Source organism: Pseudorca crassidens, chromosome 6 (assembly GCF_039906515.1).
Source record: "Pseudorca crassidens isolate mPseCra1 chromosome 6, mPseCra1.hap1, whole genome shotgun sequence".
Lineage (NCBI taxonomy): Eukaryota > Metazoa > Chordata > Mammalia > Artiodactyla > Delphinidae > Pseudorca > Pseudorca crassidens.
This window is the reverse complement of record NC_090301.1, coordinates 6,549,240-6,573,645: the sequence shown is the minus strand read 5'-3', so window position 1 is coordinate 6,573,645 and position 24,406 is coordinate 6,549,240. Positions and strand designations below refer to the sequence as shown.

The 24,406-nt window shown below is 44.2% G+C and overlaps 1 protein-coding gene and 1 non-coding gene across 5 annotated transcripts in view; one reads left to right on the top strand and one right to left on the bottom strand.

The window, feature by feature from the left end:
* The window catches only part of TRPM8 (transient receptor potential cation channel subfamily M member 8), a 139,870-nt gene that overhangs the window by 1,699 nt on the left and 113,765 nt on the right, over window positions 1-24,406 (top strand). For all 4 annotated transcript variants that reach the window (XR_010944165.1, XM_067740157.1, XM_067740158.1 and 1 more), the window contains exons 2-5: window positions 1,493-2,022; window positions 9,127-9,280; window positions 12,946-13,134; window positions 16,405-16,513. The gene's annotated coding sequence lies outside the window, so the exon portion shown is untranslated. The remainder of the gene's footprint in view (window positions 1-1,492; window positions 2,023-9,126; window positions 9,281-12,945; window positions 13,135-16,404; window positions 16,514-24,406) is intronic.
* On the bottom strand, window positions 11,752-11,824 carry TRNAR-UCU (transfer RNA arginine (anticodon UCU)). Its single transcript has one exon. It is a non-coding gene; the product is annotated as a tRNA-Arg (tRNA).

The following is a 24,406-nucleotide window of genomic DNA, read 5'->3' as shown; positions in this document are numbered from 1 at the left end:
TGTCCATACGTTTGTTCTCTAATTCTGTGTCTCTATTTCTGCCCTGCAAACCAGTTCATCTGTACCATTTTTCTAGGTTCCACATATATGCGTTAATATACGATATTCGTTTCTCTCCTTCTGACCCACTTCACTCTGTATGACAGTCTCTAGATCCATCCATGTCTCTACAAATGACTCAATTTAATACCTTTTTATGGCTGAGTAATATTCCATTGTATATATGTACCACATCTTCCCTATCCATTCAGCTGCTGATGGGCATTTAGGTTGCTTCCATGTCCTGGCCATTGTAAATAGTGCTGCAATGAACATTGGGGTGCATGTGTCTTTTTGAATTAACATACCCACTTTGGCCACTCCCCTCTGAAACAGCTAAAGCCCGTGCATTGGCCCGCTGGTCTCCCAGTCCTTTCTGACCAGCTTTCCCCATGCCATGGTCCAAAGTAGTGGCCCAGCTCAGGAAGAAGGAGCCGAGAATGATGCTCCTAGTTTGACACCATCCCTACGGAACACCACTTCCACCCCGCACCCCACCCTAGTAACTTAAACCTGTGGCCTCTGGAACCAGACCAGCTATGCAGACTCCTCCCCCACCACCCCCATCGCCCAGTAACGGGGAAGGATCACAAATCAGCTCCTTCCTGGGCAGCGGAAGCAGCTGGGTGCCGCACCTCTGAGTCTCTCGGGGTTTTGGTTGGCGGCAAGGAAGAGGGTGACGCTCAGCTGGGCAGCAGCATCTCCGCCTCTGGCTGCACTCGCACAGCGCCCCGTGCTGGCCCAGCCAGAATTTTCACCCCTCACAGCGCTGTTCAAATTATAGATATACATAGGAAATAATTCTCGTTTGAATGATTTTATGTCAGCTCTGGTAAAATGTGCCTCAATTTCATATAATAATTGGAGATTTATTCTGCACAGAGTTGCTGTGTGCATAATTTCGTGTTGGAAAGGTGTGGAAATGTCACCACCAGTGATATTTCTGTGGTTGGAGAAGCACAGCTTTTGGCTGGTCCCTTTGTTGACACAGAAACTGCTGTGTAACAGTGAAACGTCGTTCCGGATGAATTATCAACCACAACCATCAGGGCGATACGTTTGGCTGCCAAGAAAAGGGTTCACTTTCTTCTGTTGTTTCAGGGCTGATGGAAGTGCAGAGGGTGTAAATAGCCAACAACAAATTGACTTTCCAAAAGATGTCAGTCAAAACTCACAAAATGTGTTTATTCTTTGATTTAATCAGCCTTCTTTTTGAGATCTATCCTAAGTAGTTAAGGTTGTTGGCAAGGATTTAGCTGTAGGATCTTTAGTGAAGCACTGTTTATACATACAGTAAGTCTCCTCCATAACGAACTTCAAGTTTCGAACTTTCAAAGATGCGAAAGTACGTTCACATGTTCAATCACGTAACTTAGTTCACGTGTCTGGCGTACATTGTTACGAGCGTGCATCCTCCACACGTGGTTGTGCTTTTGTGTACTTTACTGTACAGGACTGTTGCTGTGCAACACGAGGAGCTTACTAATGAAGACCTGAAGGAATTGGAGGCCCAGAGAAAGGATAGAGACAAGAGGAAGAAAAAGTAACTGAAGAACAAAAGAGATTCACGGTGCAGGAAATGGCAAGGGGATTTTCTGTATTTGAGGAGGCACCGTGAGTTTTTGAGGCACAGGACCTGAACGCAGAACAGTACACGAAGGTTGCAGCAGCCGTTCAGAATATAATCCAGTGCTACCGTGTCATCTATGACGAGAAAAAAGCTACTACCCAGACGTCACTGGATCATTTTTTCAAGAGGGTAGATAGAATTGAATCCAGCAAGGAACCAGAACCTGTGCCATCCACGTCAGGTGTGAGTGAAATTGCAGCTGGCCCTCCGTCTCCTATTGCTGACGACCCTTCAGCTCTACCATCTCCCACCTCCTCTCCCTCCTCCAGTCAGTAACTCTTCTTGCCTGTTCATTCGATGCCAGCCCCTGGATGCCAGCTGTTGTACTACTGTACTTTTCAAGATAATGTACGGTAAGATTAAATATGTTTTCTTTATTTTTTGTGTTTGTTTTTTATGTATTATTTGTGTGAAAAGTATTATAAACCTATTATGGTACAGTACTATATAGCTGATTGTCTTAGCTGGGTACCTAGGCTAACTTCGTTGGACTTACGAACAGGGTCTCGGCGCGGAACTCGTTTGTACGTAGGGGACTTACTGTAAAGCCCAATACCAAAAGGATGGTTGAGTGATGGTGATAGATATGTATCTGTGCTCCATTTAACAATTTTGAAGAACTGTATTTATTGGCACCTACAATGTTACATTTTAGAGGTTGCAAACATATGTATTACATACCTGCATTAAAAAAATATACATTAGGGGTTTGGGATTAACATATACACACTACTATATATACAATAGATAACCAACAAGGACCTACTGTATAGCATGGGGAACTATACTCAATATTTTGTAATAACCTATAACAGAAAAGAATCTGAAATAAATAATAATAAAAAATAAATGTGAACACTGAAAGTTCAAAATGTTTTTTAAAAAGATAATTTTGTACTTCAAAAATATATATATACATTATATGTTTTAAAAATTTGAGCACGTATATATCAAAATGTTTCTTATGTTACCTCTGGATGATGGTATTACGAATTATTTTTAATACTAGTTTTCCTTAGCTGCATTTTCTAGATTGAACATTGTTCCTGCAATTGGAGCGTGCATTACTCACGTGATAAAAAAACACAGCAGAACCAATCTTACAATTTTACCTTGACTCTACAAAATTATTTATCCAAGTAAGACACATGTGGCTACAAACATTCTAAAACTGCTCTCGTACAGCTGATACAATACAGGGCTGATAGCAACACACTCAACTTGGTTCAGCTATTGAGGTGGTCTCATTCTGTGACAGCTCTGGAGTTTCTTCTGAGGCGATTTCAAGGGCCCCTACTTGGAAGCATTCTAGGGCATCCTCAGACCAAACAGGGGCACTCACTGGGTCCCTTGTTCCCAAACTCCATTTGTCTTTCTTCTCTGCTACCAGGTAGGTCTGCCTCAGCGGTGATCTGAGTTCTAACTAGTCTCACTGAGCTCTCATTCCTGAATTTATTTTGTTATCCTAGGGTCTGTAACCAATAGGTCTTTGTTTAAAGTAACTAAATCTAGGTCTTTGTATAAGATGCTTAGACCTTTCGGTTTGGAGATGAAACATTGGAAAATATGTGCTTATTCTCCAGCTGCTTGCTTTGCTCTGTGTGTGTGTTTATGTGTGTGTGTATTCATAAGTATGAAGTCTTATTTCAGTTGTCTTTTTTTGTCCTGGATTATCTTGTGTTCCACAAGAAACACATGGTTGTATAAGCTGATTATTCTCTGCTCCAATCCAATCCAGCCTTGAAGACAAGTGATTGGCGGTCCATTAGACCAGTGAACAATTTGTGAAAAGGCAATTAGTCACATCTAGACTTGGGTGCCTACAAAACCTTCATGATGTCACTCATCATCTTGCCAACTTATGAAAGAAGGTCCTTTTGCTCAGTCTATATTTTAGGGCAAACAATTATTGGGTCGTTGATCATACAGCCCCCTTCTTAACCTGCTTGGCCAGGGAACCCAAGACACCATTCATGAGCCCATACTGTGGACCACCTGTACTGACCCATCTTCTTTGTGTGTATTTGGCTAAATCGAAGTCTCAAACTCTGCAAGAAATTTTTATTCCTATATTAAAGTCTCATTATGATCTTAACTCTTGCACGTTTTGGGGGTAAATGGCAAAAAATGGCAAAAAGAATGGCCATTTTAGAGAATGTTTGCTGTGTTACAATCAATAAATTCCAAGAATGACACAAAGGCAAAAGATATAAAGAAAAATATATTTTGAAAGAATGTTAACACATAGAAATGAAAATTTTCTTCATGAAAAAAATACCTAAGAAAAATTTAATAGCTGAACAACAAAATGGGAAAAGTAGCTCTATTATATATTACAAAGTGTTAATGATATTAAAATATAAAGAGGAACATGAAAACCCTGAAAAAGGACAAAGTTCATAAATGGCAATCAACAAAAGATGGAGGCTGAAAGGCCCATAAACATATAAAACGTCCTGCCTCTAAAACCAAATTTAAAGCTTTGAATCACTATTTTAAACTGTCAAATTAGTAAAGATAAAGAACAATAAAAAAAAATTGGTAGAAAAAAATATTGGTGAGAATATGAAGTGAATATTTTCTCATATTTTGAGAGAACGTTAATTTGTACAATTTCTCCTAAAGTCAATTTGGTAGCATGTTATTTAGCTGCAGAATCTTTAGTGAAGCATTTTTTATAAAGTCCAATACTAGAAGGATAGTTTTTTTTTTTTTTTTGGCGATACGCGGGCCTCTCACTGTTGTGGCCCCTCCCGCTGCGGAGCACAGGCTCCGGACGCGCAGGCTCAGTGGCCATGGCCCACGGGCCCAGCCACTCCGCGGCATGAGGGATCCTCCCAGACCGGGGCACGAACCCGTGTCCCCCGCATCAGGCAGGCGGACTCTCAACCACTGCGCCACCAGGGAAGCCCTAGAAGGATAGTTTTGAGTAAACGGTGATACACAAACACACACACACACACACACACACACACACACACACACACACACACATTTATTGTCATCTAAAATGTATATGATCTTTTAGTACAAAAGTTTACAAACATGTATTATATACCTGCATTTCAAATATATACATTGTATACTTTAAAAATTTGAGTGTGTATAAATCAAAATGTTTCCAGTGTTATCTCTGGATGATGGTATTTTAAATATTTGTTTTCCTTTGCTGCATTTTCTAGAATGAACATGTATTCTGCATTTATAAGCGTGCATTACTCATGTAATAAAAATCCCAGCAGAGCTAATCATGTATTTTCACCTTGGGTCTACAAAATTAGAGACCATTTATCCAAAGAAGACACACATGGCTCCAAACCTTCTAAAACTGCTCTTATACCGTTGGACAACATTTTATCACGATGATACTTCATGTCCCAGCTTTTACCCAGAAATGATTTTCCTGGGAATAGTAGGGCTCCAGCCCTCTTTTGTGCTGTTCCGGCCTCAGTTTCATGTGGTGGGAAATTGCTTTTTACTCTTCACCTTAGGCTTTTTGCAATACAAATACCCTCTTAGGGTCATGATTAATGTGTTTTAATGGGCATCCATTTTAAAAATCAATGAAAAGAACTTACATTAAAAATAGAAGGCGATTAGATTGAGTTGGATGACCTATTTTTAATCCACCCCATTATTTATGGATCTGAAAAATTTCAGGACAACTTTCTCTGTAGCATTCAAGGATCAGCTCTTCTCTGTTCCTGTGTATGAATAACTTTAAAACAGGAGGCACCAGGATCATTGATAATTTGCTAAATACTTAAAAAAATTACCTACCTTAGAAATGTCCCAGGATTGCCTCCCCTTTCTTCTTTCATCAACCCATCACCCCATCAGAGATCCTTCTTGCTTCCCATGGTTTACTGGAATATGCTTGAAAGGCACAGAAGACACTGTTCTGTTTTTTGAAAAGTTTTAGTGCATGCAGTCCTTACCCAAAATGAACTTTTTGTTAATAGTGTTACCTCTTTTCTCAACCATCCGTATCTCTTTATATTCAACCACTGACACCGTTGCTTCTAAGGTTATTTCTTGCAAGAAATAAGAATTATTTCTGTCTGTCTCATTTATCACAATTATTTAGCATCGTTATAAAGTGCACAAAATTTAGATTCTTTTTAAAGATTTTTTTTTTGATGTGGACCATTTTTTTAAAAGTCTTTTGAAGTTGTTACAATATAGCTTCTGTTTCAGTTTTGGGTTTTTTTGCTTTGTTTTGTTTTGGTTTTTTGGCCACGAGGCATGTGGGATCTTAGCTCCCTGACCAGGAATCGAATCTGCACCCCCTGCATTGGAAGGCGAAGTCTTAACCACTGGACCGCCAGGAAAGGCACACAAAATTTAGATTTTTTTTAAAAAAGGAATTCTCACTTGTTTTCTCATTTCTGTATTTTAAATGTCTTGCTTATATCCCAATTTTTTTCTCTTGCTGAATGGGATATGCATTTTAGAACTCTATGAATTTTAAGTCTGTAGTTTTGCAAGTATTTGACAGAGAAAAATAATAACTCCCATTTCAATACCTATTCCTTTCTATGGTCTATTAGTAGTATTTTTACCACATATTGAATTTATTATGAAAATGTTATGTTTTTCATTTGCAGTCATTCTTCTGAAATTAGTAACATAATTTGCTGGTGTTCAGAGGGGAAGAAACTGCAGAAACCAATGTCTCCTTTACCTGGAACATTCTGTAGTCATTTGCAATATGTAAGTTCTATTGAACCTAATTGTCCCCCAAAGAACTGTGAACTCCTTACACTCTGAAGGGTCTTGGAGTTTAAGTTAGTGTGTTTAAGAATATGAACATCCAGCTATAACCGAGACAATGCCCATTATTAGGCAGTGTTGGTGATAGTTTCCCCTCCCATGTGGCCCCAGCTTATGTTTACTGTGGGTTTTTGATTCACCAGACTGGGGCATTGTGATGGTTAATTTCATGTATCAACTTGACTAGGCCACCAGATAACCAGATATCTGGTTAAACATTACTTGTGTGTCTGTGAAGGTGTTTCCAGAAGAGATTAGTATCTGAACTGGTAGACTGAGTAAAGCCCCCAATGTGGGTGGGCCTCATCCAATCCATAGAGGGCCTGAATAGAGCAAAAAGCCATACCTTGAGTGGCAGCGAGAGGAGGATGTCTATCCAAGGTACATAGTTAGGAAAGAAAGCTGGTCGGAGATGTTTATTTCCAATTAACATCCCAAATTTCATTGTTTTGCTGAAGCCTGGAAAGAACTACCAACTTATTTTAGAAAATAACTCTTGGATCTAGCTTTATAGTTTTTTTTAAAAATAAATTTATTTGTTTTATTTATTTATTATCTTTGGCTGTGTTGGGTCTTTGTTGCTGCGTGCAGGCTTTCTCTAGTTGTGGCGAGCGGGGGCTACTCTGCGTTGCGGTGTGCGGGCTTCTCATTGTGGTGGCTTCTCTTGTTGCAGAGCATGGGCTCTAGGCGCGCGGGCTTCAGTAGTTGTGGCGCACAGGCTCAGTAGTTGTGGTTCATGGGTTTAATTGCTCTGCAGCATGTGGGATCTTCCCGGACCAGGGATCGAACCCACGTCCCCTGCATTGGCAAGCGGGTTCTTAACCACTGCGCCACCAGAGAAGTCCCAGCTTTTTAAAAAGCCAAATGGAAACCAAATAAGTATTAGTGCAGGTAAGAGGGCAGAGATTTCTAAGTGGCTCTGGTACAGAGATGTTAGCTAAATTACTTTCTTTCTCCTCTTTGTGGAGGGCAACACTTTTGTGTTTTCCAGGTGTCTGCTTCGTGCTTTCTTTCTTGGCTTTTACGGGACACCTACCATGTTGTAGATGGAGCCTAATGGACCAATTTGCCCCAGAGAGGTCTGACATTATCACACTTCTTTGCCACAAGTTTGAAAAGGCTGTGAGCAGGGAATATTGCCTCTCAGGCTGTGGCTTTCCTCCTTACTGTAGCGAAGCCTTTTTCTGACATTTCTGATGGCTTTGAGGATTATGGTGAGGACATTTCTAAGCCATGGTGTTGCTTCGGGTTACATTCCCTCAAGCAGCTCTTCTGTTGGAAAGAAGAGGTTCAGCTCCAGTCACATTGGCTGGAGATTATTATGTCTATGTTGATGTCTACTTGTTCTTTAACTGAATATAAGTTTCAGGAAGGGGAGAGTGTCTATTAATATCACAGAGAGGGTCATTTGATGTGAAACTGACCTTCTGGAAGTTGGGCTCATACATCCCATTGCTGAGAAAAGCAGGTCACAGGGGACCTGATTTCATCACCCATGGAAGCAATTAGACCTGCTGCAGGTCAAGAGGGGAGTTGTTTCATCAGAGCACCTGAGAAAGCCCTCATTGCTACTTACCTACACTGACCTTATCTACAATTCCATCTGTCGGGAAACGTGCGTGAGAACAGTTGGGGACATAGTTGCCTCACAGCTGCAGGGAAAACCTTTCCTTCTTCCTGGTTATTGGAGGGGACAATGGACAGTGATGCCACTGAAATAATAATAGTGACAATAGTGGTGACTTCTTTTGGTTAAATATTTTCCCTTTTAATGTGAGATGGATCACAGAGCGCTGTATAAAACATCCATGTACAGCTGAGAGAATACTCATAAGCAAACACCCCTGCCTATAGCCATGGTGGTAATAAAATTAAAATTTACATGAATTCAAATAAAATTAAATTAAAATTTCAGTTAGTCACACTAGCCACATTTCAAGTGCTCAACAGTCAAATGTGGACAGTGGGTACCGTACTAGACAGAGCAGATATGGGACAATCCGTTGCCATAGAACGTTCTAGGAGACAATGCTGTTCTAGATAGTTGATCACAGCACATAACAGAGGCATCTGTATTTTAAACCAAGACTCATAACTTGACTTGGAAGGGTATCTATTAGTGATCTTATATTATAACTAATAATTCAGCCTCATTTATTGTCATTTGTCTGAAGTGGGGTCTCCAGGTAGAAGCAGGCACTGTTGCTCCAGAGAGGACATGTTTTACATATGTCATAACGATGCTCGAGGTGGGCAGTTCGGACTCAGTAAGACTTTGCTTTCTAAATGCCTCAGTGTTAACTTTACTCTCCCCATGAGACTGTGAGTGCCTACGGACAAGGACCACATTTTTGTGCTCCAGAATGTGCTCCATGGTACTAATCCCAAGGCTCGGCATGAGATAGAAGCTTGCTACCCTAATGATTTATTTTCGGATGATGGACTTCAGAAAGCAAGTCATCTCGTTGGAACCAGAGACAACCTCTCACAATAGAGCTTCAAACAATACTTTAGTTAATGACTGTGTTAATGACAGCTCTGTTAATGTGCTGGCCCAAGTCACCATACAGACATGGTATAGTGCTTTGCTTTAGTGATCAAAAACCCCCAATCCTTGACATGGTCTATGAGACACTATGTGATTTCGATCTGCCTCATCTCACACCACTCTCTTCTCTTTCTAGAATGCTCCAGTGATACTGACCTTCTTCTGGGTCCTTGAATGCCTAGCTTCTCTCTCTGATCCTAGTGGACAAGCTCAGCATCCTGCCCCTTTAGAACAAAATGTCATTCTGATGGGGCTGTCAATCATATGGACGCACTTTCCTTGCTGCAGAGGTGAGGGTATGACTTACGATGGACCAAGGAGAGTCCTTTCGGGGATTTTATCCAAAGGTAGTGGGAGAGAGAAGTCCTCTTTCTTCTGGATTTGCCAGTTCCAAAGACAAAAGCTGTCTGCAGCTCACTTGCCCCCGGGCTTCTCTCCTTATGGCATCTTGGAAGCCATACGCAGTAGGGGAGAATGAGGGCATCGCTCAGAGAGAAGCAAAGCTGAGTGGGGGGAGTGTGGTGGAGGAGCAGAAGGGTTTCTTAAGTCAAGCACAAAAAATATTAACTGTAAAAAGAAGTAGGGGCTTCCCTGGTGGTGCAGTGGTTAAGAATCTGCCTGCCAATGCAGGGGACACGGGTTCGATCCCTGGTCCGGGAAGATCCCACATGTCGCGGAGCAACTAAGCCTGTGTGCCACAACTACTGAGACCGCGTGTCACAACTACTGAAGCCCACGTGCCTACAGCCCATGCTCCGCAATAAGAGAAGCCACCGCAGTGAGAAGCCCGCACACCACAAGGAAGAGTAGCCCCCGCTCACCGCAACTAGAGAAAGCCCGCGCACAGCAACGAAGACCCAGTGCAGCCAAAAATAAATAAATAAATAAATTTATATAAAAAGAAAAGAAATGGATACATTTGACTACATTAAAAATTGAAAACTGTTCATTAAAAGACAACATGAAGTAAAGAAATAGAGTAAAGAAAGACATTTGTAACTAAAACAAAAGAATATAGTCTTTTGAATACATAATAATATAGATTAATAACACATATATATTCCAGGTCAATATGAATCCATCCATAAAACTAAGACAGACAACACAATAGAAAAATGGAGCGAAGATTGGAACACACCCCTCTCAGCAGTGGAACTCTGGCCAGTAAACATTAATAGTCAGGGAAATACAAATTAAAACCACAACAAGATACCATTTTGTACCATCTGATTGGTAAAAATTTTAAAGTCTGGTAATAATACCAAGTGTTGGTAAGGCTATGAAGCAACTGGAATTTACTGACAAGAATGTAAATTAGTTCAACCACTGTGGGAAACACTTGGGCATTATCTACACACTTTTAACCAACCACTTTCCTCCTACCTAAGGAGTCTATACCCCAGAGAAGTTCACATGCCCTAGAGAAGCCTAGGAACAGGTGCACCTAGGAACACAGATGAGCATGTCAGTAACAGCCCGAAAATAGAATCACACTGCAGTAGTCTGCAAAGGCTGCTGTAACACTGGAACACAGACTGGGTGGCCTAAACCACAGAAGTTTATTTCCTCCCAGGTCTGGAGCCTGGAAGTATGAGAACAAGGTGTCGGCAGAGTGTTTCTTCTGAGGGCTCTCACCTTGGCTTGTAGAAGGTGTCTCTCCCCTCTGTCTCCATAAGGTCTTCCCTGTGTGTCTGTGTCCTAATCTCCTAATCTCCTCTTATAAGGACCAAGTCATACGGGGTTAGGTCCCACCCCCATGACCTCATTTTCACATAGTTACCTCCTCAAAGTCCTTATCTCCAAATATCAGAGGTGCTGGGGGTTAGGAATTCAACCAATGAGTTTTGCGGGGAGACACAATTCATCTCATAACACAAACCTAATAATGTCAGTCAACAGGAGAATGGATAGATTGTGGCCTGTTCCTACAGTGGAATCGATTGCAGTGCAAACAGCTAAACTATATGTAACGGAAACCATGGCTGAATCTTAACAAAAGCACCGTTGAGTCTCGGAAGCTGAGTTGGGCCCCTAGATGTACCACGTAGTCTTCTCCTCAAGGAAGGGCCTGGGGTCTCAGCTGCTGGAGTTGCTTCTAGCAGGTGCCTTCAGCCCTCAGCTCCTCCAGGAACTGCTTCAGTTACGGAGGCTGCCTCAGCCGAGGTCGCACCCAACCAGGACGGCCCACACCCAGGACGATCACTGCAGCCATCTTGGCCCAGCTCCAGGCAACTCTGAAGGACCCCGCATGTCAGCCAAGGCTGTCATTGGACCTGCATTGCAGCTCAGTCCTCTGCCCACTCTTGCTTCTGTCCCCCACCTTTCCTTGCACAGGTGTTAGTCCCCAGGGCAGTCTTTAATAAATATCTGGTGCTCTAACTTCCATCTCAGCATCTGTTTCCTGAGGAACCCCACTTGGGACAGCTGGTTCCAGGAGTGGTCCTAGAAAGGAGGTTGTATTAGTTTCCTGGGGCTGCCGTAACAAATTACCATGGACTGGGTGGATTAAAACAACAGATATGCATTCTCTCGCAGCTCTGGGAGCCAGAAGTCTAAAACCAAGGTGTTGGCAGGGTTGGCTCCTTCTGTAGGCTCCCAGGGAGCATCTGGTGGCTTCTGGTGGTCCTTGATGTCCATGGCTTGTAGATGCCTCACTCTAATCTTTGACTCCGTCTTCACATCAACTTCTCCTCTGTGCCTTCTCTCCTTCTCTCTCCCTTTTTAATTTTTTGGCCACACCGCGCACCTCGTGGGATCTTAGTTCCCCCACCAGGGATCGAACCCGGACCCCCTGCAGTAGAAGTGCAGAGTCCTAACCACTGGGCCACTAGGGAATTCCCCTCTTTTTTTTATAAATACACTTGTCATTGGATTTAGGGTCCACCCTAATCTAGGAGGATCTCGTCTTGAGATTTTTAACTTAACTACATTTTCAAACACCATTTTTCCAAATACAGGTACAGTCCGAGGTTCCAGGACACATACAGTTTTGTGGGGCCACAGTTCAACCTGCTACACAGGTGATAAGGTGGGGTTTTGAACCCTGTCCTGATGGAATCCAGGCACAAAGTGGAGCTCTAATTGCTGCCACTTTCTCTGGCAGAGTGTTGGAAGGGAATGCGTTAACTGGTGCAGCGTTTCAGGTAGTTGGGAAATACGGGTGAAGTAGCAGCTGTAGGAACAATGGGATCGGGCGGCTGTACTCAGCTGGACACAGACAACAAAGAGCTGAGAGCATAGAAAGAGGCTCATCTCCTGCAGGAAGGCCGAGGCCCAGGTCCAGGACTGAATGCTCAGCGTGGCCGAGCTCCAGAGAAGGCAAAATCGCCGAGCAAGACAGATCTGCTGTGCCAGGTCAGGGTCCTGGTTGGAAAAGAACAGGACCCCAACACACAGGATGGGGACAGCCAGTCTGGTGTCTCCAGCAACCTGGAACTCCCAGACCCTTCAGAAATAGCCCACTTCTCCTTACAAGAGTTTGCACACCCCCCTTTTACTCAGAGCCTATGCAGAGGTGTCATCCTCTCCAGGCAACACATGCTCTCCTAGCGTCTGCTTCCCTCCACTCCCTCCACCCGTTGCCTATAACTAGAGCTAAGTCAAAACAGAACCCAGTGGGGTTGCCCTGGTGCTGCTAGAGAGCTGCAACACCAAGGCAGCACGTTCCAGAAGGACCTAGGAAACCTGCAGATGTGGTGAGGATGAAATAACCAGGGTATAACTGTTTATGTGGAGAACAAGAAAAGGATGCCTCTTAATATCATTATAATTCAGTATTAATAAAAGCCGTCCAGTGTATTAGGTGTAAAAAAGAAAAGAGTTTGAACATCAGGAAAGAAAAGACAGATGATTTGCAGATGATATGATTGTCTATCGGGAAAATTTAAGAGAGTAAATCCATTGGGAAACGTGCAATCAATACTAAAAAAAAAATTTTTTTTTTTTTTTTTTGCAGTACGCGGGCCTATCACTGTTGTGGCCTCTCCCGCTGCGGAGCACAGGCTCCGGACGCGCAGGCTCAGCAGCCATGGCCCACCGGCCCAGCCGCTCCGTGGCACATGGGATCCTCCCGGACCGGGGCACGAACCCGTGTCCCCTGCATCGGCAGGCGGACTCTCAACCACTGCGCCACCAGGGAAGCCCAGTGAGTTATTTTTTTTTTACCAACTATGTAAATTTGAAATGAAATCACAATTTAGAATGTTTGTAAGGGGAATCTAATGTGTGAATCATTCGGAAGAAAAGAATTCAAATCTTGAGATTTGAAACTGATGAGGCATTTCTGAGCTTGTCAACAAGGAACAGGTTCCCCTAGGTATGCCCAAGGTTGGCTGCTTTGCCTGTTTTTTCTGAGGTTCATGAATTAATCAGCACAAACCTGACTGCCCTGAGAACACAAGAATGCCCTGAGAATGCCAGGATGCAGAAAGTATCATCTGCACCCCCTTGGAAGTCACAAGACAGGGGGGAACCTGACAAATGAAGTGGCAGTTATGGCCTTGTGATGTAAGATGCGGAGGAACAAAGGGCAGGAAGTGGATGGTGCCCCCTGAGAAAGGTTCTTGAAATAGGAAGTGCTTGACTTGGACCTTCAAGGCTGAGCGTAGAAGGTGGGAGAGAAAACATCCGGGTGCCAGAGCAAGGCAACAGGCAAGGCATGGAGGAGAGAAGGCACATGAGGCGGTGGGGCACTGATGGTCGCTCAGCCTGCTGGGAGCATGAGATCAAAGGCAGGTGTGAAAGAGGAGAGATGCACTGGCCAGCTCCCTGGTATGCAAATAACAGCCAGGAGGCTGAAGGCAACTAGTCTGAACTAGTCTGAGGCAACTGAGCTCATCCTGAAGTTAAAGCACTCTTCCCTAACGTCGCCAATGCTACTGCTTCTATCTTGGAGCCATCTTCACCATTTTTTCCTAATTCTTCTTCCCTGACACTCAGGAAGTCTCTGTTCTGTATAGAGCAGGCACCTTTGTTATCATTAGAGAGCCAAGATCTGGAAACAGCACAAAAGTAAAAAGGAAAGAGAATAAAATATCATCAGCTGGACTTGAATTTTGAATTCGTGTTGCCTAGGGGGTTGACCAGATGTCATGAAGAAATCAAGAAAAGCTCTGATCTTTTAATTGTGTGTGTGGCCACAACACCCAATGAGTCACCTAATCAGGAACATATCCACGCTAGAACAATTCCTAAGAGGCCCATTGTGTCGGACCACCAAGGATATTCTTCTTAAGTATAGCATCATCTCTGTAATCAGAGAAGCTAATGGGAAAAAAAGTTGTAAAAATTCTCACCATAACTTTAGGAGTGGGGGGCAGAGGAAGTAACTTCATTGCAAGGACCAGGGGAGTTTTGATCCCAACAGCGTATTCCTCCTTTCCATGTCAGTCATAGGAAAAGAAACCCTTGAAGTGGAATCTATAATCTGTCCTTTTAAAGAACACATTAAAGCAGCCAGTCCTAAGTGGTTTCAAACACACAGCATCACAGGACTCGCTAAATAATTGATTTAAATTAATGGCCAATGAAAGAAACATATCCGCACTGATCTATAATTACTGGAAGCAACCTCATATATTTTTCATAAAAGTGTCTTTTCATTGCAGTTTTTTTTTTCTCTAAAATTCCATGTATTTAGAGTTTAAATTGCTTTCAATAACTGCTTTCAACTGCTTTCAGTGGTGGAGCTTCTCTGTCAATACGGACATCAGAGAAGCCTGTGATTTGGGTGTTCCATTCTCACCTTCTGATTCTGCCTGACTGTCTGACCTGGAATGGCGACAGCAAAGAGGGAGCTTGGGATGGCTGGGAACACCTGCGGGCACACTTCAGCTGCTGGGTGTTCTGAGTATGGCTCCCCCAGAGCCTCAGGGGGAAGGTCATGGCTTCAGAAGTTTGTAGGAGCAGAAACCAGGTCCACGGTTGGCATGAGAGCAAGTTTACAGCCCAGCCAACTGAGGGTTCCATTGGATCCGGTGTAGACATATGATTCCACAATGAAATGAACCTTTTAGGCAGTGATTGAAGTTTCAGCTAGGGTTCTGAATTAACGTTGCCAAAACAATCATTCGGAGAAAACAATAACAACAAAGACCCAGTTCTGATCTGGAAACTGACTTTTTGTTATTAAGAGCATGGTTTCTGGAGTCGGACCGCCTGGTTCGATTCCTGGCTCTGACACTTGCTAGCTAAACGTGGGCAAGGTACTTCATATTTTTTAGCCTCAATTTCCTCATCTGTGAAATGGAATAATAATACCAATTCCAAAGGGTGATGTTGAGGATTAAATGAACGGAAATATCTAAAGCCTTTGGTATAATGGCTAAAAGTTATCATTTGAAAATCAGTGAAGACCATCGAAATTGGTAATGAGAAAGGATCTATTCCCAAAGTGTGCACGTGCCCACGGATCCAGATGTATCATATGAGGAGAGCAATAAAAGTCCAAAGGCCTCGGAAAGCTTGGCAATCATGAAAGGATGAGAGTTTTAATAATCAAACTTACCAATGAAGAACCAGTTCATATAGCATTTTTCTTTTGATGTGCTTTTAAATATACAAATTCTGGGCTTCCCTGGTGGTGCAGTGGTTGAGAGTCTGCCTGCCGATGCAGGGGACGCGGGTTCGTGCCCCGGTCCGGGAAGATCCCACATGCCGCGGAGCGGCTGGGCCCGTGAGCCATGGCCACTGAGCCTGCGCGTCCGGGGCTTGTGCTCCGCAACGGGAGAGGCCACAACAGTGAGAGGCCAGCGTATGGAAAAAAAAAAAAAAATATATATATATATATATATATATACAAATTCCAATTTTTCTGTTAAATATTACACATTGGAAAGTCCTATTTCCTATCATTAAAAATGATTCCCTACCAGTGCAGCCATGTGCTAGGCAACATCCAATAACTATAACCTACGCCTGAGCGTTTGGCTAATGGTCAAACAAACAAGAATTCCAGAAAACAAGGGTTTGGGGTATAAACTCACTTTTCTTCCTTCTTTTCTTTCTTCTTCCACCACCTCTTCCTCCCTCCACCCCCTCATTTTTCTTCTTTTGTTCCTGATTGGCCTGGGAAATTGAACCTTTTGTAGCTTAGGATGAAAAAGGGAATTTTTCTTATCTTGATTTTTCCATGAAGCATTAAATGTCATACTGAGGCCACTGAGATAAAGATCAAAGTAAATAAGACCCTTCATTTGCTTTATAGCTTCTGGTAGAAACTGGCTTATTGTTCGCAGACCTCATTTTCTTCTCTTCGTGGTCACACAGCTAGACCATACCTCCCAGCCTCTCTTCAAGGTAGGTGTGTCCACAAGGCTGTGTTCTGGCCAGTGCAATGTCGTTAGAAGTGATATTTGTCACTTCTAGGCACAGCCTCGTGATTTCCCACTTTCCTTCTTGTCTGCTGGATTGACAGGTGACCTTACAGAGGACTCCAAGGGGGTGCAGAGCCACAGAATGGAAGAGACCGGTCCTTGAACACCGTGTGGCTAGCTGCCTCTTGAAGACCAACATTCAACTTGGACGTGAGTAAAAAATAGACATTTTTTGGCATGAATCCTCAGAGAGAGGGTTTGCTTGTCACAGCAGTTAGCCTGCCCTGACTGTTCCAGAAATAGCCACTAGGCACTTTTGCACACACACACACACACACACACACACACACACACACACACACACACACATCCCCATTTTATCCTCCCTGTAGCCTGCTGAGGGATAGAGGTTTCCCTGAGGCCCATGCTTGATGTTTGATTCAGCTGGAACTAATCCCCATAGACTCTCCAATTAAGAAGGGACCTTTCGGGCTTCCCTGGTGGCGCAGTGGTTGAGGGTCTGCCTGCTGATGCAGGGGACACGGATTCGTGCCCCGGTCCGGAAGATCCCACATGCCGCGGAGCGGCTGGGCCCGTGAGCCTATGGCCGCTGAGCCTGCGCGACTGGAGCCTGTGCTCCGTAACGGGAGAGGCCACAACAGTGTAGAGGTCCGTGTACCACAAAAGAAAAAAAGAAGAAGGTACCTTTCATTTGTTGATTGGTAGATTGACAAGTATAATTCAGCAAGCATTTTGCATGGCCCTCTTTATATGAGGCACAGTGCTAAGTATTGGGAACATAAAAGAAATTGGCCCTCAAAATTTATTTAGTTCTGCTACACTGAATTCTTGAATTCCATCTAAAGTAGTGTCCAAAATCAACCATCTGCCAGGCCCAGGCAGTGATATCAGGCTGAGCAGAAAGTGGGAGCATCTATAGGAAATCGGCATGTGGAGGCGTCAGACAATGGGGTTCAAATAAAGAATCTTAAAACACTGTGCCGCCCTAACAAAGTGTATATGTGGATGGTGTTCGGCCCACCAGTGCCCATTTGTGACCCCCGCTCTACACCATCCCCAGGGGTGGCCTTGTGATGGGGGCTCAAGACGACCAGTGAGTTGTATTTGCTGATAACAGTAATTGCTTAGGGTAGACTCATGACCTCCGTCAGGCCAATCCGAAACCTGAAGATCCACTTCTGAGACTTCTGTTCGTGTGGTCTGGGAAGTGGACACTCTTTCCCCCATCTTCCTTGCTCATGAGATGATGTGAGACCGAGCTTCTCAGGCCATCCTGCAATCGTGAGTGGAAAAACATGTCTGAGAACAAAGCCCAGAGACAGAAGGCTGGACCCAAGAAATACAGAGACAGAGGCCAGGTCCCAGTGATGTCATCTGAGCTCCTGACCAAACTGCTCCTTAAGGCGATACGACCCTGTTACTTTTAGTTTTCTCAGCTAATAAATCCCTTATCAAGCTATCTTGTATTGGGGTGGGCTTTCATTTATCTGCAGCAGAAATTCAAACTGATACACAGATCTCTTTCAAAGGAGATCTGGTGAATAAAAGTTTTCCAAGTCTTTACTATAATAGATATGCCACAGAAGGTAGAGTGAGATCTAGCAGCTTCCAAGTCTGAGTATCAGTGGTTGGGTTCAGTGATTATACTGGAATTACCAAGAATCCTGATCCTTTGGTGAAAGAGAAAGTATAAAAGAAGGATTAGGAAAGAGAGAGACAGAGAGACAGAGAGACAGATAGAGATAGAGACAGACACAGAAGGAAATCTCCTTCAAGGAAAACGAATCATGCTGTGAAGAAAAGTACTCATGCATTCCATTCCATTCTGCAGCACGAATAGGATGGGGCCTGTTGTTTGGCCAACTTTGATGACTTTCTGTTACCTGAACCTAGAAATAGAGTTGTTTGTAGGCAAGAGTCTCCTGGTAAAGGAGACTTCTTACCTTCCAAGGTAGGAAAGGGCCTCAGGTTCTACAGGTGGTGGAAGCATAGGCAGAAAGCCTGGGTTTGCTCTCAGTTTCACATCACAGTGTGCAGCCTGGCCATCCGAAGCGGTCCTGGTCGTATGCAGATGACGGAATCAATCAATCAATCAATCAATCAACCAACATGTCTTGGGCACCGACTGTGCCAGGAAGCATGGGAGGCACAGGGGTTATGTTGTCACCCTTTCTAAGGTTGTTCGCACCTGAGATATCACATCACACAGGAACTAATTTTTCATTTGTTTGGGGTTCATGGGAAAATACACAAGAAGACTTCAAATGTATTTGAGCCTGGATTATTGATCCTATTCCAGGATTAGGAAAAAGTTAGTCGGGGGCCAGGAAAGTTCAAAACACACACCAGTGCGCCTACGGTTCCCAGAACTCCATGTTTATGTGCGTTCAGTCTTGCTTGTTGTCAGAGCTGTGGCTTTTTGGGTAAAGGCTGAAGGGGTGTCCACTGGAGCTGATCCTTAACCCGCAGTCTCCAATTGATCAAAGATGATATATTCAAAAGAAAGTACAAGGCTTTCTTCTACTGTGTTTTGTGGCTCTAGCCTTCTCTGTCCCGAGGGTCCTGGGTATGGATTTAGGTAGCACTGGGCCCCTCCTTGCGTCCCCTGATGCTCGCTGGGAGAGCTGCCTGCTGTGGCTTCAGCTAAGCCTGTTTTAGCATCACTGCGAGCCGGGTGCTTTATTACATGAACTTGGGCAACAGCAGGACAACCCCAGGGAACAAAGAGAAACCAGGCGCAAATAGATGCCTCTCCACACGTGGAAAATCGACTTCTGAGCCGCATCCAGGCCGGGAGGTATTACTGCTTTGCCCACCGCTGAGAGCACTGATGGGCAGAGCAGGGCTGGGGGTTCCAGAGAAAGCACCAAAGCTGGCGCTCGGCCATCAGTGTCTGACCCATTCACTGGCATCTTTTGACAAAGTCATACTGTTGCCAACAAAACATAACCATGTTGCCTGGAATTCTACCACATTTTCTGTCTTTGTTATCATAATTAATGTAATAAAGACCAATAAAAGTAATAATAGCAGAGTCAATCAATAAAAAGTACTGTGGAAATGTTCTTAATTGGTTTCCGCTTAGGTGAGTCACCAGATGTGAGCTGGTGCTGTTAATCTGCTTCGTAAAATCTGCCGGGTTTGGCCCAGGTCATAGCAAATCCTTGCTGCTCCTAAGTCACTTTTTAGAAGGACCTTGAACCTCTCCTTTCACCACTAAAGGAAGCTGATGAAACCAGCCTTGGACGTGTTTCCTCCCGAATACTGTTTCTGCCAGTTTTACTTGATGTTATAATGATGTAAATTAATTAACTACTCCATACATAGATGAGAAATAATGTGAGAATTAAGAGTTGCTCTTTCTATGGAACTATATTTGTTTTCAATTGCTGCTGTGACAACTTACCACAAACTTCATGGCTTAAAACCACATAAATTTCATGTATGACGATTCTGTACCTTAGAAGTCCAACATGGGTCCCGCGGGGCTAGCATCAAGATGTTGGCCAGGGTGTGTTCCTCTCTGGAGGTTCTAAGGGAGAATTGTTTCCTTGATTTTTCCAGCATCGAGAGGCTGCCCACATTTCTTGACTCGTGGTCTCTTCCTGGTAGCATCTCTCTGCCTGTTTCCATCATCACATCTCTTTCTCTGACACTGACTCTCTTTAAGAGGACCCTTGTGATTACATTGGCCCCCTGGGATAATCCAGGAAAATCTTCCTACTTTAAGGTCAGCTGACTAGCAACCTTAATTCCTCCTTGCCACGTGATCTAACGTATTCATAAGTTCTGGGCATTAGGACGTGGACATCTTTGGGGGTCATGATTCTATTTACCATAGCATTTTCAATTGAATGCATCTCAAGTGTCTTTAAATTTTTGCTGCTCTTCAAAGAAACTATATCCTACTACTAGCTCTGATGGTGTTTGCAAGAGGGTTTCTACTGAAATTGCAAGGAGCACAGTGGTAGTGAATTAGAAGTAATTGCGTGTAACTCCGCAAGCACGGCCTGTACAGCTTGGTTGATTCCTCCTCTTTCTTATATCCTACCTTCCAGAACTTCTAAGATTATAAAACCCATCCCTCCTCTTCATCACCTCTGTCAATCTCATCTCTTGTTGGGACCATATTGCTTCTTTGTTTTCATTCTTCGCTTGACCACTGGGGAGACTCAAGGATGACCTTTGTAAAACACAATTCTGGAAATGACCCTGTGATAAAGCTCTTCAGTGCCTGCATGCTCGCAAGATAAATTCCAAACTTGTCTTCCAGGCTCACAAAAGGCCTGTTCAACCTCCTCTCCCTCAACCCAACTACCACCTTTAAACTCCAGCCACACCCATCTGTTTGTTGATGGGCATCCCGTGTTTGGTTCCTGCTCCTGTAGGAATGTGATGGAGAGGCAGTTCTTCTCATCCCCCTGGGCTATGTTGCTGCCCCTTTGGGTATTTCAGTTATCCATTTCTGCATCTTTGACCTCGGCCACGCTGCGATGCTTACAAGCAGGTACCAGGTTGTACTAGCCTAGGTGACCTCGGTGCTCAGCGTTAGGCCGGTATGGGGTTGGTGCTCAGTTATTGTCAAGCTGATGAATGAATCAAACGATGACTAAAGAAATAAATTAGTGAGTAAAGAGAGAGGGGAGAGAGGGTAAATATGGGAGGGTGTGTCTGCGCTCAGGCACCAGGGTAGGCTTGCCATTGAACCACAGAGAGTTCTACTCGGTGGCAGCCACGTGAGAACTGCAGAACATACAACACCATGTCAAGACCTCCCGTTAAGGTTTGAGGTGCAGCGATGACTGGACGCAAACTTGTCCAGTCAGCAGAGTAACAATCCCAGGGAACAAAGAGGGACCTCGCACAAAAGGAGCATTTCTGCACATGAAAAATTGACTTCTGTGAGTTACGTTGTTCGTTCGGCTTTTATCGAGTCCTACCACGTGCTAGGCTCTGCTCCAGGCCCTGGGGAAACGCTTGTGAAAAAGACAAGGCTGCTGTCTCCCTGGTGAAGCTGAATAAAGGCTGGAGGGAGAGAGAGGTGATCAATAACACACAGCAGCACAATCTAATAGCAAGTGGCGATCAATATAGTGATGGAGAACAAGACAGGGCGATAGGACACAGAGCGATTGGTGTTGGGGCTCAGGGAGGGCTTCTCAGACTAGGGAGTGGTTGAACAGAGACCTGGAAGAGAATGCTATTAGGAATATAATGATGATGACGAGCATTTCTGTATGCTTACTGGGTGCCAAGTAGTATCTTGAGTGTGTGACATGTATTAACTAATAAATTCCTCACAGAATATCTATGAGGATGGTATAATTATTATCTCCATTTTACAAATGAGAAAACTGGGCACAGAGAAGTCAAGTAACTTGGCCAAGGTCACACAACCAGTAGTGAGTGGTGGTCTGACTCTCCAGAGTCCAAGTTCACAACTGAGTTGCTATTAATAATAATAACCACAGTGAACATTGCTTGAGAAAGGCACTGCTCTGAGTGCTTCACTTGGGTTAACAAGAACCCTGGGTAGATACTATGATTATCTTCACCATTTTCTAGGTGAAGAAACAGGTACAGAGAGGCTAAGAAACCTGCCCGAGCTCACACAGGTGCAAGAGTGGTGGCAGTGCCCTTCGGGAGCCTGAGCTCTTAACCTCCGCCCCATGCATCCTCGAATTCCACATGCTGGAAGATCTGGGGAAGAGGGTTCTAGATGTGGCATATGGAAAACACCAAGAGCCTGAGGGAGACAAGAAGGAGGAGACTGGGAGCTGAGGCCGGCGGTTGCCCCAGGCCATTGCAGGGGCGTGGGTTTTATCCTGATTACAACAGGAGGCCACCTGAAGGGTGTAAAGCAGGGACAGATACGCTCTGACAAGGGCTTTGATGAGATGGCTTTGGAAGAGAGGTGGACAATGGATCCTGGGAGCGGAGAGGGAAGCAGATCAGCTTCCAGGAGAGAGATGGCGGAGCCTTGGATGCAGAAATTAGCAGCAGGGATCAGAGAGGTGGCCGGGCTTGGGGTTCACAGGATTGGAATTAGAGGCAGCGCCGACAGGAATTACGGGTGGATTGGGTCACGGCGGGGGGAAGAGAAGATCCGGGACTGACTCCAGGGTGAACACCAGGGTGGAGGACAACTCCAGGGGACCATGAGCTCTCTGGGGAAGGCAGAGGTTAAGGGTTTGGTGGGAGTGGGTGGCTATGACTCAGACGCTATGGTGGGGCCTCTGCTAAGTCTGCAGAACATACAACACAATGTCAAGGCATCAAAGGACATCAAGGAGACATCAAGGACAATCCTTGGAAATTCCTGAAAACATAACTTGTCCCACAGAAATATGGCTGGGACAGTCTTGACCTTTCTTTGCATTTGATTAGGGCCAACCTGCCTCTCTGTGCCTCTGCGCTGAGTAACTCTGAGGGCGTGTGTGTGTGTACGTGTAGGTATGTGTTTGTATGTGTGCACGTATCTACGTGTGTGTAGGTATGTGTTTGCGAGTGTGTACACCTGCACGTGTGCCTGTAGCAGAAAAGTCAGACAGAAGAACTCTGGAAACACACAGCCTGGATTCCAAAGCTAGCTCCAGCACTTGCTGGTTATGTAACTTTTGGCAAGTTACTTAAGCTGTCTGTGCCCTAGTTGCATTATCTGTAAAATGGGGTTGGTGATAGTATAAAGAAATATACTTGGTACCTGGTACCTCCTTGCAGGTTTGCTGGGCAGTTCCATGAGTCAGCACACGTAAAGCACCACGTGCCTGCCACAGAACAGGCTCTCCATAAATGTTAGCCATTGTCACAGTGAGTGTGTACCCATGCACCTAACTGTAGAGAGAGTTTATGATGGTAAACTTGTTCAAAATTAGGAATTCTTTATTGGGCAAATGGTCCAGTACTTTCCTACCTGAGATGTCATTGTTACAGAATGGATAAAAGGAGAAAAGCTTAACAGAAATCCTGTCCTTGGTCGTTGGATGGACTGCCTCGCGGCAACTGGCCAGAATCCCACATCAGACACCGGTTTCTTCTGCACAATTCTTACTGATTGAATTTCTCATGTTCAGTCTTTTCCTTCAGTGTGTTTGAATTTGCAGCCCCTAGCCCGGGTCCTGGCGGCCAGCCAATCCTGGTTTGATGGATGTGGGGCTTCTAGGGGTCAGCAAACTGTGGTGCTCACTCTGACCTTGGAAACATGTCTTTCCCGTCAGGTTACTTTTGGGACAAATATTCAGGTATCATTTGGGGTTGCTTGGCTATTTTTGTTTCTGACATTTGAACCCTTTTCCACTCAGGGACCACTCTGTGTGATGGTAATACTTATAATAATCCTAATTGTCCACTGTTTTCATGTTTTTTCTTTCCATTACATTTCATCACCCGTGGCCATCATGCTTTTAAGTAACCATCAATCATCCTTTCTGTCTTGGGATGGGTTTCTCATCCCCCAAAGCAGAAAGAAGACAGAGCAGTTCTGCTAATCCAGGTGGGCCTGGAATGTGTTTTTATTCTCATGACCATATAATAATGGTCAGAAATCACTCAGAACTTATTTTGTCTCCTCAAGCAAAGTTTCGGTAATTTGGGTAAAAGGAAAGAGATGGCTTCTTATTGTTCCAGAGCTCTAAAATGGGACGGAGCAGGGTCATATGGGCCAAATGGACCACTGTGTGAATTTTCAATATACAAGGTAGTTTCATTTCCTCTCGTATGCAGGAGCTGAAGCACACTTGGGCTGGAATCAGGGCAAAAACGTTTCCTCAAAAGACACCCTTCCATCTCACCATCCCATTTGCTTTATCTATTCGAATTGCAGATTTTAAAAGGCAGTTTCCTCTGTAGCTCTTTGAAACGATCTACGTTAAGTCTCATAATCCTGTTTCTAATTCCTGTACGTCACCATCGTTGATGAGCTTGTCCGATAGTCATGGAGTGCTTATGCACTACTGTCAGAGAGCACACCGTCCTGTGTAAGGAGCTTAACCCTCTCAGCACACTCTATACTCACTGATTCTTTACCCTGCATCATGGCACCTGAGCTGAGAGCTTTACAGCTGGTGCTAGAGGCGAGGACAC